The 18,287-nt window shown below is 45.9% G+C and overlaps 1 long non-coding RNA gene across 2 annotated transcripts in view; it reads right to left on the reverse strand.

Annotated features, from left to right (window-relative positions):
- Positions 1-14,802, reverse strand: part of LOC146768705 (uncharacterized) — a 74,478-nt gene extending 59,676 nt beyond the window's left edge. For both annotated transcript variants that reach the window (XR_014955076.1, XR_014955075.1), the window contains exons 1-4: positions 14,488-14,802; positions 14,290-14,355; positions 9,400-9,585; positions 8,608-8,733 (exon numbers count right to left, since the gene is read on the reverse strand). This is a non-coding gene — a long non-coding RNA (uncharacterized LOC146768705). The remainder of the gene's footprint in view (positions 1-8,607; positions 8,734-9,399; positions 9,586-14,289; positions 14,356-14,487) is intronic.
- Positions 14,803-18,287: the final 3,485 nt, after the last annotated feature.

An 18,287-nucleotide genomic window follows, 5' to 3' on the forward strand; every position in this document is an offset into this window, starting at 1 on the left:
TAGCTGCCAGCTGAGTCCATTTAGACTGAAAACAGTTGTATTCTACAGGCTGAAAAAGAACACGAGCCAAGCTTCAAATATCATGTCAGCAAATCAGCAGTGATAGATATGATTATAATTTGCGCCAATGAAATATTATTATATTGAATTAAGGGAGATATGATTGGATATGTGTAATGTTTAGTTAGTAGAGAAATACACACGCAAGTGCTGCAGCCTGCCACCCCCCAGATTGGTTTCACCAGAGACGGTTCTTGTGGACAATGTCTCATTTACAATCTAATACATGTGGCTCGCCCAGAGATGGGCTGTCCCAAGAGGCGATACTTGAACACCTGGAAGTTGATCATCCTGGTAACAACTCAAGCCTGGGATCCCTGGAAATCTCTGGGCTGATAAATCTGAATGCCACAGTTCCTGTAACTCCATCAGTGAGATCGTCCACACCTGGACTTGGATTGTTCAATCTCAGCCCAGAGAAAAGAACTTCATGAATATGTGGGACTCTGAATGGAAAGAAAAGCCAGATGGCTGAAATCCTCGCCTCAGGCAGAAAATTTCCTATAAGAACTGCAGGGTCCAAGAGGGTGGTGTGGGTGTCCAGGAGAACCTCTGCTGAGAGGCCCTGTCATTCACCCAGTGACGAACCTGGGCTCGGCACTGTCCTCTTTCCTTCTGGCTGGATAGATAGAATTCGATCTTAAATAAATTTTCTATTATTTAATTTTTAATTTGGCTGAATCAATTTTCATTTATAACAATCTTGGTGACCCCAAAGTGATCTGGTTTAGGGGTATCCAGGGGGCTCTCTATCCTCAATCCGAGTGGCGCCCCGCTGATTTCAGTGGCCGGATGGGACTAAGGTACTCCACAGAACCAACCAGATTCCAAATGATAGCCAGAAAGCCACAACAAGGAAAGGATAAAACGGGCCCAGAGCTCTCAGAGCCACAGCTGCATTTTTTTCACTCATAAAAATCTCCGTGCACAAAGAATCCAAATGGGAAAATGAGCCGTAAGTATGAGGACACACACAACGATTCACCAGACATGACTTTACCAAATGAGACTAATAACATGGGAGATGATGTGCCTTTTATTTCCAGGTTTTTGTTGGGTTGGGACCCTGACCATCCAAAACCCATTCTTAACACCTGTTCCAATCTTTCCCCTTTTAGGCTGGCATTAACTGAGCCTCTGCACCTCAAAGACACAGGTTTGTGGTTCATCACATTCGACACCAAGAACCCCAGAGCCTGGCGAAATATTTGCAGTAAGTACATTGTTCTTGGGGACACTAAATACACGCCAGTTGACATATCCATCACTCCTTGTTTAACCACCTCAGACCCAAAAAATTTGGTAGTGTGGCTACAGTGCACTCACCCCTCAGTGTTCATTCCCAAAGGGCAAATCATTGCACAGGCTATTCCGGTGACTGGTCCACCAGTACATCCAGAACATCTATGGAAAAAACTGTCACTGAAGAAGATTCACAAGATATGTCAAGCCCAGGTACTGGGAAAAGATCGCCCAAAAATTGACTGTCATTTGTAGAAAGGGGGTGAGTGCAAAGACATGAATAGACTCTTGGACACGGGGGCAGATGTGACAGTCATTCCTTCACGGAATTGGACATCTCATTGGGAGTTGCAGGACATGGATGGCTGCATTCAAGGTATAGGGGTGTGCAATCTGCTAGGCAATCAAAGAACATAGTGAAATTCGAGGAGCCAAATGGGCAATTGGCACACTTACGTCCATTTGTTTTAGATTATACATAACCTCTGTGTGGGAGAGACCTGATGGCCCAGTGGGGAGTCACAGTTGACATCCTGACCCCCCAGGTTTTTTGAGCAGCAGTCACTGAGGGGCATCCTACCCAGAAATGAAATTGGCTAACTGATACTCCAATCTGAGTAGAGCAGTGGCCGCTCAACAAACAAAAATTAAAAGCGCTCCAGGAGCTTGTGGCAGAGCAATTAGCCAAAGGGAATTTTTGAGTGCTGTACAGGGGAGTTTTAGGTCTTGTACATGGGGGTCAGAAGTTTTAAGATGTAGTTATATAGGCCTGCCCTGTCCTCCCTCTTTCTTCTTCCTTACCTCCATGTTCTTGGTGATGTTGGCACTCACAGATTGTTTTAGAGTAGAAAGGCATCATTCTGGTTCCTCCTGGGGCTACACCTGTCTAAGCATCGCTGGCAAGAGTAACTGCAGGGAGCTCTGGTGTGGGAATAACACGCTCCAGCACGGTGCGGGTGGATGGAGGCAGAGATCTCTGAAGTTTGCTCTTGGGGAAAGAGGCTTATTGGGGGTGCAGGAGGGTCCTGCCTCGTGCTCCCAGACGCAGCACGTGGCTGGGCCTGAGAGGGTGGGGGAGGGGAGAGACAAAAGGAGGGTTTAGGAGAGGAGAAGCCCAGGAGGGGGGGAAGTTCCAAGACGGGGGGAGAGGTTCCAAGAGGGCGTGTGGCCCCTCGGAGCCCCCTTGTCAGGGGCTCCCAGGTGGGTTGGGATAAGGCATGGGCCAATGGGGTAACAGACACTAATGTTTTAGGGGAAGGTACAGAGGTGTGGGATGAGCCATACATCTTTTGGGGGGTGGGATGGAACAGCCCATTTCACCCCAGGACTCATCCGAGGACAGTGGTGTAATCCAGCTAGCTAGCTGTATTATTTATGAACAATCATATTTATCTATCATCTGCAACACTCTGGTCTCCAGGATGGTTTAGGTGAATGGAGACAAGAGATCTCTGAAGGCTTCTCTTGGGATATAAGGTTTATTAGGGATGGAGAAAGGTCCTGCTTCAAGCTGCCAGACGTGGCAGCACGTGGCGAGGCTTGAGGGGATGGGGAGGGGAGAGACAAGAGGGTGCTATAGGAGAGGGTGGAAGTCCTATGAAGAGGGGGCGGACATGGCCGGGGAAAGGCAATGTGGCGATGATTTAGCCTGTCCAATAATGATACGGGACATCCTTGAGAATAATGCTAACGCACAATGCAAAAGAGTTATCAAGGCCCTAGGAAAAGACCTACAGTGCCTGAAATGATTGAAGCTTGTAACTATGTTGGGAGTCCACATGACGTGGCAGTAATTCAAGTAAGTGAACTTGAAAAAACTCTGGGAGAAAAATTTGAAAGGGCTCTTGCAACACAGGCAGAACAGGTGGAAGCATGAGACCAGAGACTTACTGAATCTCTGGCTGCCTTGCATCTAAACTCTCAGCAACAATACAACACTATGGCCATTATGCAAGCTGCTGTGCCTTCGGGACCTTGCTACTTCTGCAAAAAACCTGGCCACATGGTGAAGACTTGCCCAGAAATCAACAAGAGCCCACAAGCACCAGATTTCTGCCCTACCTGCAAGAGAGGAAAGCATTTGGCCTGGCAGTGCTGATCCAAACATGATGTGGGTAGAAGACCCAATGCAAAAAACTCCAAAGCAAGTGCACCGCGCCACTGCGTGACAAAACAAATAGTGGCCCCCCAAACTCCTGAGGTAAAATTTGTGATTACCCCGACCCCAATGCCCTTCGCTTCATCACCAGCACAATCCCAGCCAATGACCCAAGCCTATTATCCCCAGGGACCTGGTGCACTCTGGCAACCTCCAAGCCAACAACCTTCTTAAAGGATGATGGCTATGACTATATTTCAACAGGGATCATTGGGCCTTCACAACTTAGGCAAGACTTTTTAATTGTTGGTAAAGAAAGGAATAGCATCCCGGGATTACTTGTTTTGCCTTGTGTAATGTCTGTTAACTGCAATGAAGAATTGTTAGTGCTAGCCAAAGCTTACTACCCCCCATTGCATATTCCACCCATAACCCCTATAGCCATTGCCATAGCACTGCCTATGGGAACCACGGACCAAATGCCATCACGTTGTTTCCCGGTTGCTTCTGAAAACCCTGAGGTCCTATGGGTTCAACACATAAGTGAACAAAGACCGATGCTAACTTGTGAATTATCAAATGGTGGGGTCTGAGTCAACATCAAGGGGATGATTGATATGGGAGCAGATGTTTCTATAATCTCTTCTTACTATTGGCCAACTGATTGGAGGTTGGTACCTCCCCCAGGTACTCTCACAGGCATTGGAGGTGTCACTCCGTGCTTGCGAAGTGAATCTGTGATCAGCATTGAAGGGCCTGACAGGATGAAAGCATCTTAAGTGAGATGTCATAGTTGCTAACTGGGCTAAGCTGTGAAAGTCGCGCATCCTCGTGGCCCCGCTGGATACCCTCGTGGTAACTAAGTTGACTTTTCCCCCAGTGTGAGAGAGGGCGAACATCTGCTTTCCCTATCGTTGGCCTCACCACCCAGTGGTAGTTTCACAATCTGCGAAACCACTGCTGCTGGCAATCAGTTCATGAACTGTTGCCTGAAGCCTTGTCCACAGGCTAAGTTGGACAAAGTTGGCAGATTGGGAGAAGGACCAACTGCTGACTGAGGACACCCTCACTCTCTACCAGACTGACGTGGGGAGCTCCGGATGTCCTTCAGCCCTCTAGAGCAAGGCTAGAGAGGTTTGATCAGGTCCTGACTTTTGGAGTTCCAGCTACCTTGTCGGTGAGCCCTTCCCGGCAGTGGTGGCTGGACAGTGGTAATCGGTCCAGGATAGGAGGGGCTCATCCTTCATAACCATGTCTTGCCCGCGTTTGGGCCACAAATTCCAATCTGGCAAGTGGACGGGCCACCGTTACTTAACCCGGAAAAGGAACATATACCTATATGTGTTCAATATATATGTAATAGGCATTGGGGAAAAACTATAAACATTTAACACGTAATGTATAATGTAAAAGATAGCACCAGCTCTGGGCAGGGAGAGAGAAGAAGAAGACGACGACAGAGAGGGTGTCAGGGTGCGTGTGTGCCTTTGCCTGAGCAGCTGAGCAGACTGCAGCATCTCAAGAAGAAAATCTTTTAGATAACATGCAATAAACTGCCTTGAGACCAGACAACAAAAGACTACTGAGTCTTTCTTTGAAAGCATGGGCTGGAGGAGAGATTTTTCCATCACACAGAGCCATCCCCAACCTAGGGGTGAGCTCCGGCAGCTCATAAGTCATCAAAGGTCCAAAAGAATGACACAGCCACAGGAGCTGGTAGCAGAATTGATCTGCAAGGCCAGAGCCAGGATCAGGGAGCTGGCCAGATGTGACTTTGAGTGTATTCACATTCCTTTGAAATTAGAATCCGGCCAATTTACCAAGGCCATGTTAGAACATTTAATACAAGAAAATCAGGCTTTGCAATTCGCTCTAGATAGCTACACCTGTCAGCTTTCTGTTTTGAGACCGGCACACAAAATTTTTAATCTGGATGTTCAATTCACATTGTCAACCAAAATTATCCAAAGCAAAAAGCCCTTAAAGGCTCTGACTGTTTTTACTGACATGTCCGGAGGGTCCCACAAGTGGGAGTCAGAAGTTGCTGAGGTGGAAGGCTCGCCTCAGATAGCTGAGTTAGCCACAGTTGTTAGAGCTTTTGAGAGGTTCTCTGAACCTTTTAATCTGGTCACTGATTAGGCCTATGTAGCAGGTGTAGTGTCTAGAGCTCAAGATGAAATTTTGCAGGGGTTTCCAACATTGCTTTGCACAACTTGCTCTCAAAGTTAATAAAATTAATCTCCCACAGAGAGCAACCTTTCTGTGTAATGCACATCAGGTCGCATACCGACCTGCTGGGGTTTTTGTCAGAGGGTAATCAGCATGCTGATTCCCTTGCAGCTGCCCCAGTGCAGATGGCTTCACTCCCAGATAAATTCCAACAGGCAAAAATCAGTCACCAGCTCTACCATCAGAATGCACCCGGCCTGGTGAGACAATTCCAGCTCCCCCGTGACCAGGCCCAGGCCATTGTAGCCACATGTCCTTCCTGTAAGTCGCTCCCAATACCATCATGAGTGCAGGGGCCAACCCTAGAGGGCTGAGAGGCTGTGAGGTGTGGCAAATGGATGTAACACACATCCACTCTTTTGGCAGATTTAAGTTCATTCATGTCTCTGTGGATACTTTCTCTGGAGCTGCCTTTGCTTCTGCCCACGCAGGGGAGAGAGTTGCTGATGCTGAGAAACACCTGGTACAGGTGTTGTGGTTTGACACAGAAAGAGAATTTTTTCCAGAAGGAAGAGGTCAATCTGGATATTGACCAATTGAAGGTGGACACGCCTCTGAGAACACAGAGGGGTTAAAAACAGAATTCCCAGGGGAACTCGCTCTTTTTGGTTCCGGTCAGCGTGCATTGCAGGACTCTCCCCTGCCCAGCAACGAGCTGGGTGGGGGAGGGGAAGCCCCATGGCCTTACGAAGGTAGGCCCAAGGGTGGTGGAAGGACTGGAACCGGGCTGGCCCCTGCAGATGGAAGGGTGGAAGAAATCTGGGATGTCTCCGTTCCCGCCCCCAGAGTTTCCCTCCCGAGAGAGAGAGAGAAAGAGGCATCGGCAGTTCTGTCAGCAATTCCACGGCAAGGAAGGAGGAGCGGGGGGAGCTGCCAGGTGCCCAGTCGTGTGGGAGCTGGAGTCCGGGCATCGAGCCATCCCTGGGAGTTCAGACTTTTAACCCTTCCTTGAGAAATGAAAGCTTTGTGAATTTTCCTTTCCCCTCCTCGGTTTGAAAGAGAGGAAGAGGGACACCTTGGACCCTGGGATGTTAGAAGGAGGAATTCTAGATGGGAGGGGGACAAGGAGTGGCTTTTGGCTGGACTTTTCCATGTTAGCCACAACCTGAACCAATCTTCTCCTCCAAGAGAGACTGTATTTTGGGAGGATGCCAGTGAGTCAAGAGACCTGCTTCAGCTGGGAAAAAGACAAAAGTGGAGTGAATGGAGAAAAGGTTAGGAGGCTTGTGGTGGCGCCCCCTGTCCTGGAAAGGAAAGAGAAGAGAAGAAGATCTCTGTTCTTGAACCCTTGGCCCCAGGGGAAATGGAAAATGGGGGAGACTGTGGTCCCAAATAATGAAAAACTGAACTGTTGTTTTCTCCCCTCTTGGCAGGGCATCCTTGAAAGAAAAAAAAAATCCTAAAAGCAGTCTGTCCATCCATGCATTGGTGGTGAGAGCACTGTGCATGGAAAGGAGAAGGGTCACCATGGCAAACTTTTCTCCAGGCGGTGCCATGTGTGACATGGAAACACAGGATGTGGAGCTGTGTTTCTTGGGGGGTCTGTGGCACAGGAGAGACTCTGTTCCCTCGATGGACTGAGTATCGATTGTCTGGAGGGTGGAAACCTGATTGGGGTCCAGATTGTGTCTCACTGTGGTTTGTTGGAGTTGGGTGGTGGGGGGAGGAATGCTTTGCAAGGTTTTAATTTGATCCTTGTGTGGTTTTTTTTCCTTTTTCCTTTCTTTTTCCTTTTGTAGTAGTAGCTTAATAAAGGTTTTTTTTTTCCCTGTTATTAAGTTTGGGCCTGCTTTGCTCTGTTCTAGATTCCACTTCACAGCATTCAAGGGAGGGATCACATTTTCATGGGGGCACTGGCATTGTGCCAGTGTCAAACCATGACAACAGGCTTTCTCCACACTGGGCATCCCTAAAGGGATCTAAACAATGCCCCAGCGTATACCTCCAAGGAACTCGGGAGCTTCCTGCAATAATGGGAAATAGAACATAAGACTGTCATCCCCTATTCCCCATCAGATCAAGCCATGGTGGACCTGACCCACCAGAGCTTAAAAAGAGGGAAGAAAATAGCAAAAGGAGGGAACTTTATTTCTGACTTAACAATATATAGAATTCCAAAAGTGACAGTGGATTGTGTCCAAATATCCCCTTGTCTGCCCTGGGGTGCTCTGACTCCCAGGAAAACACTGACCCTCATTCATAGAGAAGACCTCCTAGGCCTCAAAGTAAACTAAAGACCACAAAAGTGTGAAATAGATTGTAGAGAGTAGTTTAGTATGTCACATGGGTGAGAAATTTAGATTTTAGGATTTTTAGCATACTGTAGATAGGTACAAGATGGAGGGTATTGGGTGTTGTCTAGAGTTCCTTTTGTCTTTCTTCTTCCTTCTTCTTGGGTTTGGGTGGTATCTTGTAATTGGGTAGAAAAATCCACACTGAGGGTCTTTAGGGGTCAGTTATTGAATTAGAAAGGGAAATAATCTAGGTGTCACTTCTTAATTGGGTAATTTAGTTTTTGATTAGACTTAAAAAGACCTTGTTGCATAAGTTTGTTAGCCATTTTTGTGCTGTTTTCATGCATGCAAGGTCTGGGTGCAGACCGTGTGCTGAAGTCACGATAAGATAACAATAAAACAAGAACCTGAAGACTGAAAAGTCCTGTGTTTCTGCTTTTCCTGACGAAGAACTGCTTCAGGAGGGTTTCCCCCTGCCAGGGGAGCCCTCAGGGAGTTGCCCGATGTGGGGCCCGCAATCTCACAGATTGGAGGGTGAAATTGCCACCTCTCCAACAACACTGGCCAATTCCCTCCTCCCACAAAGAAGAATGCAAAACAATAATTATTTATGTGAACATGTGAGAAAACACCAGTAGAAACATTAAGCATCAGAAGGCATAGAAAACCTCTAGAAGAACTTTAAAACTCTCAAAAGTGCAGGGTGACACCATCTTAGGAGGGCACAGGGATATACTGACATACCTCTCTTAATGGAGGATGGAGGGTGTCTCCTGTTTGTCAGTCTTGGCTGCAATCAGTGGCAGAGATCACCAGATATAGCTGTCGTATTAGGGATGGTTGAATGAAGCGACACAACTCCAAGGTCTTCTAAGAAGGGAAAATGCGAAGTTTATTAGACATCGCATTCTTTTATAGACTGTTCAGAGAAAGCTGGACCTGATTGGTCCTCAATCAACACCCCTCACATCACTGGCTAATTAGGAACAACACACTTCTTGCAAACATCTTACAAAAAAACAACAAATTCAAAACACCAGTTGCAAAGATTGAAGATTACTTTAATTATTTCTCTGAGTTTTCTCAAAACTCCCCAGAGCAATGCCTGGGAAAGTTTATTTGATCTTCTCTCTGACCAGACTGTCAGTATCCACACCATGACTACTTATAAAGAAGAAGGATTGCAGAAATGAAGCAAAGCAACCTAACCTCACACTAATAAGCAGGGAGAGAGAGAGAACAAAAACAAGGAACACACAGGACTGGAAGTCACAACCTCTGGACCATCAGTGGGGAACCTAACTTACCATGCCACTGCTGGCCCCTGGCCAAAACTAGCCACTGCAGTGCTAAAACTCCTCTTTTTCAGAGGGCTTCCCTTCCTATGAACAGTGAATGGGGGTAACAACAAATGAATGAAAACCCACCCTTGGGCCCTCTTGGATCCTTCCACATATTGTACAAAACCATCAGAAATCTCTTGGCACAAAACCTAACTGCCAACAACAAAACACCTCTTTTAACTTGCTTACTCACGTGCCTGTGTGCTGGATTTGGAGGATTCTTCGATTCTGACACTCCTGGATGGTAGCCACTGCCCCTAGAAGTGTTGGTGGGGGGCAGGGGGGGTGGTGTGGCTGGGTATTAACCAGTCCAGAGGATTCTCCAGAGGCCCTGCTGATCTTTGTGGTTGCCAGAAACTGATGCCTTTTTCAGGCCCACCTAAAAGAGAGGCCAGACAAAATTAAGAGAATAAAAGCAGTATATTTTAGGCAGATGAAGCACTCCCAGGGGCTACACCCAAAATGGACAATGGTTCATGAGTTTTCATGCTTTTATAAGTTTGGTCCATTTGCATATTGGGCTTTAATCTTCCAATTACAGCTTCAGGTAATGAAGACATTTTACCCCCAGTTTGCTCCACCCCAACTCACTTTTGTTTATACTTCTCGGGGCCTGAGACAGTAAGGTGTCCTTGATTCCTAGGCCTAGAGAGGAATTGTTTTCTCTGACCAAAATGTGAAGACATTAGCTAGCACTGTATATGGAGTTTAGAGCTATACACTAAAGAATTACAGAATTACAAATGCATGAAAATATACAAGCTAAAATTCTAAGGCATCAGTGGAAGCAACCCATTCCAGAGTTTTTCTCCTTAAATTGTCTCCAACCAAGACAATTTGCCTCCCAAATTCATGGACATGAGAGACAAATTGAAAAAAATAACAATTTTGTCCTGGACAATTTGTATTGTGTTCAGAACACACTGGTCACCATGCTGCCTGGTTTAATCATGGGGCTGTAACACCTAGGCATGTATACTTCTCCATATACATGGGTCATTTTGCCCAAGATGTGGATCTTTTTTGGATCAGGGATACCAACCAGGATTGCTGTGTTGATATACTCTGTAACAGCTTATATAAAAATAATATCAGAGGTAATTGGAATTATTTGGGATTATTGCTGTTTGTTGTGTATTATTGCTCTTTGACAGTCCTGGTCTCAGCTGCTGCTTTTGAGGGTTAATCACACCTAGCCTGTGGGGAAACCAGTAGGAAATTATTTTTCCCAGCCTTTTACCTCCCTCCCCCGCTTTAGGTCTGACAGTTACCTTTAGAGAATGTTCACTTCCTTCTGATATTAAAGATGCCATATTTTTGTTGTTAACTCTCTTCTATACGGCCTACAGCATGTTTAGAATAAGGGCTGAGATTTCCAGGGAGGCCTTCCCCAGTGGTGGAAAATCCTGAGAAGTGTGGCATGTGGAAGGATGTAGTCTACGCCCTGAAGAAACATTCTGCCCCGATAGTTTGGGATTTTCCCCTTGAATAAATTTAGAACTCAGATAAGAAAGAGAAATATCTGAAGAAAGTTGCAGTGACAACTGCAAAGAGAAGCAGCTCATTGCACTGTGCTGGCTAATGCTTATTGCACACTGCTCAAAACCCTAGAGCAACAGATACAGCCAGAGGGGAAGGAGGAAAAATCATCAGACTCCCCAGTCACTCAGGCTGCAGTAAAACCAGAAGGGCAGCCTAAACTAATATGGTCACCTGTATCCAGAGGAGGAAATACATGACCAAATCCTTTTGTCCAGTGGATGATGATGGGGAGTCAGGACCCTCACAGCCAGCGTAGGAATTGGAATCAGAAATAACCACTGTGTCTTTGTCCTTAGAAAGTCTCCACAGTCTGAAAAAAGACCTCACCCAACATCTCAATGAGTCTGTATTGCTGATCCCAGTCTCCGACTCTGCAAGTGGTGGTACAATTTTGGATGGTACAAACTTGAATACAATTTTGGTACTGAAACAAGGCACTTGAGATCCTGTCACATGATGTGGGATTGCAAGGAGGTTTAAACCTCTCAGCCTCTGGACTCAGCTCTTAAGAAGTGTGCATGAGAGATACCTCCGACCAGAAGACCTACAGCAACAGGAAGGCTCTTGGAAGACCATGGAACAAGGACTCCTGTGCTTGAGAGAACTTGCTGTTACAGAGCTCCTTTTTTCAAATGCCCAAACCACTAAGAGTCCAGACATGGTAACATTGATGTGGCTCAAACTTGCATGACTCAGGACACAAGTGTACAGCCTTGCCTAACAACACTGTGGTGGATTGAGGAGGGCACTATAATACTAAAAAGGTTAATTTAATTTCTACTGTAACTGTGAGCTTTCAGTAGAAAGACACTGTGACTGAACTTTTAACAGAGAAGACTCTGTGTCTGCAGACCTTTAGCAGAAAAGTAAGGCATGCAGAAATTGCTACCCAAACAAGGACATTACAAGATAAAGAGGAGACATCTGGTTCAGGAATACAGATACAGCCAAAACAGCAACTGAGTTTTTCAGAACCTGAGGAACATGAGCAGGGCTTTATGGTAATGCTGAAATTATAATATGCATGCTGTGACTGTATATTAGCAATATGCTTGTAGAAATTGGGAGGCATGTTAGCAGGAGTGAATCCTCATGCCCTCCCAGGGGCCTGAATAAATTATGCCCTCTTGAACACAAAGAAAATTTGTGTTTAGGAGTCTTATTCCAGTTTTCCGAGATTTGGTGATAAGTGGGTGCTATGGCAAGGAGACTCCAGGTGTATGAAGACACTGTCTGTGCCTCAACACAAGCCCAGCTCTTAGCTGTGGCAATTTACTTGACTGAGCTTATGCAGAGATTGGAAGGCAGGATTGAAGAGACCCTTCAGAAACTCAGCAAGGAGCTTAAACAGGGCCTTCTCCAAATGTCATCAGTATAGATCCAAGCCCCTGTTATCAGCAGCAGGTGTTGCCCATATAGGGAGAGGGGGTGTACACCCCACGAGCTGACCTGTGGTTCTTCCTGTGTGAGCTTGATCAGGAAGAAGTGGAAGAAGAAACACATTCTAGACAAATACATTTCTGAAATCCTATTCTAATCTTGCTTCTTCATTGAACAAAGGCTATGTTCCTTTTCCATATATGAAGACATAGACAATGTGGGGCTGGAATAAAAGTGGGAGGTTTCAGTAGGGGACCAAACCAAGAGGAAAATTACGTCATTAACTGTACTTCTAATGGGGATATTTGTCAAGGTTGATAATTTGCTAAACATAAAAAAATGTTGGAGCCCTATATCGAGTGCATTGTTGGGGCGCATTCTGCTGCGCCTTTCACCGTAAGTGCACCTGAAAGACCTTCAATGAATGGTAACCACTTTTTGTCCTTCAATTTTTTTGGCTTGTGATTTCAGGGCTGATAAAGATATTAGACTAACCTGCCTGATATATGCTGGGAATTCAACACGGCACAGAAGAGGTGGTCTAGGTGGTTCTCGGACTGTATGGAGGAGAGCTTCTCACAGCTGGTGAGCAAGCCTACCAGGGGCGGGGCCCTGCTAGACCTGTTTACAGAGGAGGCCTGGGGGAAGATGGGGCCTCTGAGGCCATCTGGGGTACAGTGACCATGAATAGAGTTCTCAGTATTCACTGAAACAAGGAGGGGCATTCAGGAAACTGGACTTACAGAGGGCAGACTTTGGCCTATTCTGGCTGCTCTGGCAAGAGGTACCTGGAGAGACTCGAGGATGACCTCTTGAGTTGTGAAGTCAGAGGATCTGAGCCAGCTGTACCCCAGCTGCAGAAGAGATTCTTGCAGCCTATGAAGGGGTTGGAGCTACCTCAGAAGTGATTGTCACTGAAGCACAGCTTCTTCTGGCACCCTGACTATCAGTGCTGGGCTGGATGTCTAATGGAAAAGTCCCTGCAGTATGTCACATCACCAATGCTACCTGGAGTATGTGGTTTGCCCTCATTACACAACGAGCTCAAATAGGAAATGAAAAGTGCCCTGGGATCTTGGAAGTTATCACAAACTACCCTGAAGGTGACAACAACTGGCCTACCTCTCCTAAAGGTGAATGCAATTCAGATATGTTCATATATATTCTCCTATAGAGACAACGCATTCCAGAGTGTTCTCCTTTATCTGAAACCAAGACACCAATGACTGGGAAAAGGGAAATGTAACCCCATTTTTAAAAATGGGAAAGCCACAAACCCAGGGAATTGCACACCAGTCAGTCTCACCTCTGTGCCAGGCAAGATCATGGAGCAGATTCTCCTGGAAATTATCCTGAGGCGTATGGAAAACAAAGAGGTGATTGGTAACAGCTGCCATGGCTTTGCTAGGGCAAATCATGCCCTGACAAATTTGGTGACCTTCTGTGCGGGGGCCTCAGTGTTGGTGGGTGAGGCAGAGTAACGGGCATCAATCGCCTGGATTAATGCAAAGCGCTTGACGCTGTCCAGCGTAACATCCTTGCCTACGACCCTCCCACCGTGCCAGCCCCACGCAACACGTTCGTATTTGTCGGCTCGTTCTTGGGGCAGCGGGTGGGGTTCCATGCACTGGGGTTCCCCGTGCCCCGCCGCCTGGCACAGCAGTAACCCATCGCATGTCCTGCCATCCCCAGAGCATCACGAGCGGAGCGCAGCCTGCGGGCGCCGGGCCCTTCGCCGGGCCCCTCTCGTGCACCGAGCGTGCGGGGGTCGCTCCGGCCCGGCCCGGCGGGGACAGAGGCGGAGGGGCGGGAGCATCTTCCCGGAGCGGAGGGCGTGGGCCCGCCTCGTCCCGGCCGTCTCCAGCGGCCGGAGCCCTCCACCACCTCTTCGCCCCCGGGGCCGCCGTGCCCGGGCCGGGTCGCTCCGTTCGCTGCCCGCCGGGTGTGCGGGACAGCTCCACTTCACACACGAGCAAACGCAGGGCAAGCGTTCCCCGGCTTTCCCTTCCCATTCCCCATCCCTGATGGGACATCCCAGTACTTCGGCCGGGGGAGGCGTCCAGACAGCCCCTTCTTGCTGTCCCTGGCTGCCGCGGGAGCCACCGGGGCGACTCGCCTTGCCACCCATCTGCTGCTGCACCTTGGACAGTCACCCACTTACCCTCCTGTGCTCCCCTTCACTCAGGATCCTTTTTCCAAAGAGGTATTTCAGACTGGAAACTGCCGGCTGCAACAAAGTGTTTGCATGCCAGGGTTACCATCCCATAAGAAAGACACCTGGATTCTGTAAAGCATCATTTAAAATAAGACTTACAAAAGCTAACAGCATAAGGAAGGAAAGCTGTAGAGTTAAACTTACGTTCCTTTGGATGCTGGGAACTCCGTGTTGTGCAGCAATGGAGAGTAGCAGCATGCCCTGCAGACTCCACCAGATGGAAGTCTGTTCTGGTCATTCAAGCTTTTGTAGGATTTTCTTACAAGAAAACAGCTCCATTCATCATTTCTACTATCAAACAGAGAGGATGTTTACATGAGAACTTCGTATGCTGTGAGATAAAGACAAGGCCGTGCAGGTGAGTAATCACTGGTATGGAGTGGGAGCTGCTCCACTGTTATCATGACTGGACCGAATCTGCCCTGCACCGAGGAAAAGTGCAACATGGCACAGGCCTGAAGGTGATGCTGTTGGCACGCAGCACAGCATGGCCTGGTGCCTTCACAGATTCACTGTTACATGGATCACTAGTCTTTACTGTGCAATGGTCTTTAACTCAGAATCACTGCAGGAGCGCATAAAAGTAGTTTGAGATCTCCATCAGTCTAGAAATGGTTTGGAAGATCCTGAAGTTAAAAGAAATTGTTCTCTGTAGCAGGGAAGATAGGATATTAGCAATGGAGCATGTTGCTTATGCTGGTGAGGTATACAGAGTCCCTACACTGACATTTTGACAGTATAATTTATATTAAGAAAAAAAGATTGTACTGGTCAGCAAGTTTTAATGTTCAGAATGTTAGCTGGAGCTCAGCTGAAACATGATCAATAGTTGTCATGAAGGAGACTTTGGCCCAGCAGGTAGAATCCACCTTCAAAGTGAAAGAACCACTGAGATTTATCTGTCACACATGGTATCTTCTACTAGACCTTCTTAGTTACAAGGCATTCTTTGATAATAAGATTGCTGTAGCCTGACTACTAATTCCACTGAAGTCTGTTACTGTGGGAACTCAAAATGTCTCTCAGACATTTTTAGAGGTTCCAGGCCTTGGTCAGAGGCATTCTAGACCCCGGCAGGCAGCTGAAAAACAGCTGTGATTTTGAGTTTGAGCTATGGAATGAATTACCAACTTTGGGGGTGGAACAAGCAGTCACAAAAGGTTAGATAGTATAATAAAAGTAATTACAAAGTAGAGGGGAAATTTTTTTAGTATTGTACAGGGGGGTTTTAGAACATGTACGGGGGGGGGGATTTTACTTTGTACATGGGGGTCAGAAGTTCTAAGATGGAGGAAAGTGGGCTGATCCTGTTCTTCCTCCTTCCTTTTCCTTGCCTCCATGTTCTTGGTGATGTTGGCACTCACAGATTGGTTTAGAGTAGAAAAGCACTTTGTAATATAGGTAGTAGGTATTGGGGGAAAACTGTAAACATGTAATACGTAATATATCATATAAAAGATAGCAGCAGCCCTGGGCAGGGGGAGAGAAGAAGAAAGCAGCAGACAGAGAGGATGTCAGTGTGTGTGTGTGCCTCTGCCTGGGCCGCTGACCAAGCAGCCGCAGCCCAAGAAGACAATCTTTTAGATAACTAACAATAAACTGCCTTGAGACTGAACAGCAAGAGCCTGCACAGTTTTTCTTTGGAATCACTGGTTGGAGGAGAAATTTCACCACCACATGGGAACCCAGAATAAGGCCGGGGTTCCCACATGTTACAAACTCCAGAATGATACTGAAGTTTATTGAAATTCTGACTGGTTACATAATAATTGTCTTACTTATTGACAGGAAGTACATCACCATCTGTCTTTTTGTTTCTTTTCTATGGATATTCCTAATTTTATTGTCCTTGCCATTTCACTAGTTGTTTTATAAATGTAATTTCTATAATGAATGGAACTACAGTGAAGACTCACTTGTGTAATGTTTGGACTAACTTAAAGCTCCACTGAAGTGGCCAGGGGTCATCTCACAGGTCTTGCTGCAGAGCAGACCTCTCTGAGCACTACTTAATATCCTCCACTCCTCCTGTTCAGCAGCACCTTGGGATATGTACTTATTTGTCTTACACGAAGTTTGTCTGCAAACACAGCAAGCACATTAATGTCTTTACCAAATAGCAGAAATAAACAAGGGAAGTCAAGCATAATTTTCATGTGAAGTTCCTGAACCATGCTTTCTTCATATAGAGACACTTAAAGCTTACTGAGGGCAGCAAATGTAACCTCTTATATCACCAGTGTTTCATCTAAGAAGGATCTTTTTGGCTGTTCTGCTACCCTTGAAGTAAACATGACAGAGATTGTCATTCCCCTTGTAAGTCAGAAGAACCATCTGGCACTATATTATAACAGTATTCTATTAATTCATCAGCATGCTAATTATAGGATGACTAGTGAATGGTTAAACTGCCAGATGCTATGAAGATATATCGCTGTCTGTTTACATAGTTAGGCAAACATTTAATTAATCCTCCAGCTGCTGTGTCTGCTTTACCTATGAACATATCTTGATTGCATTCACCTGTGCAAAAGGCAGGCCAGTCATTGCCTTTCAATACGATTCAATTGCCTTAAACACAGCTTCAGTGCAGGATACACCATGTACGTGTATGATTTAAATATACATGCTGGTAATTGCATCAAAACTAATTACAGACTCTTCCACTTCAGTTCATGTACTGTACTACCTGATCTTTTAATGGTCTTGCAAGTTTTGAAAGTTGAGTTGTTTTAGAGACTTCTGCAATGCCATGTTAGAAAACTCAATATACAGACTCAGTTAATAGGATGTCTACAAGTATCCTACAGCCTTTTACTTTTCCCCATTCTAAGGAGTCTTTCATTCAGAAAACACTGAGGAGGGTAAGTGACCTTCCAATGTCACACAATATTTAATATTGGTCCCAGGGTGTTAAGCATTCCCATGAGACTGCTTCTTTACTGAAATGATGAAAAACAGAACCCATTTGGGATGTGGCCTTGGCTAAGGATGATTTGCAAAGAGAGTGTAACTCTTTATAATTGAAAGTGTGTGTACTTGGCTCTCTTTGGTATTGTAAGGTCTAGAGATGAGATCTGGAAAAATGGAACTTAATGATCTAGCTAAAGTCTAGCCTCCATTCACTCAAGTTTCCATTACATTTCCCTTGTTTGTGTTTAGGAACAATATTTCAGTGCTTTATTTCCACTTAGTACTGAGCCCATAGTCAGCCTGGACTTTTTGTAGAATCCAGCCCAAGGCACAGACATTGTGGAGACCAAAGATGCACATGGACATCAGGCTGAGATGCAGCTGCATATTTCGAGTCCCCTGAGTCAAAAGCTTTTTTGGATAGTCAGCATCCTTAGCTGGGCAAGGTCTGTTGATCTCAGTTGATTGCAGAAGGTGCTTCATGCAACTGAAATTGCCAAAATTGTGTTGTGTTTTTGCAAAAAGTTCTTGGCATGATTTTGGAATAGGCCTACAAGCATTTTTCCAGACAATGAGCACAGGAGTTACTACATAACAAAGTGCAGTGCCAACAGGCAGAATAGATGCAGCCAAGCATTTTGGAGGCTAAAGCAATTGAATAGCATTTTGTGACAGTTGACCTTTTTGCCACCTTATTGACAAGAGTAAGAAGAAATAGGATATACTGTGAAGTTATTCAGGAGATACCAGCAACATGGGCTTTAGGGAAAAAAGTAAGGCTTTAGAACTTCTACAGTAAAAATAATAGTTTAAATATTTTCACATTTTTAAGCCTACTTTATTTATAATTTTCTTCTTCCTTTGCTAGCATTCCTCTTAGCCAGTTTTCATAATATGTGTCTCATGAGACATACACAGCATTCCCTCTTGAGCACAAACACTGACAATGTGATCCACGTTATGGCTCTCTCAGGATTAGATACTGGTAAACACACTTTGTGCAGCTCAACAACTGAAATCCAGGCAGAATA

Source organism: Lonchura striata, chromosome 1 (genome assembly GCF_050655825.1).
Source record: "Lonchura striata isolate lonStrDom1 chromosome 1, ASM5065582v1, whole genome shotgun sequence".
NCBI classification, from domain to species: domain Eukaryota; kingdom Metazoa; phylum Chordata; class Aves; order Passeriformes; family Estrildidae; genus Lonchura; species Lonchura striata.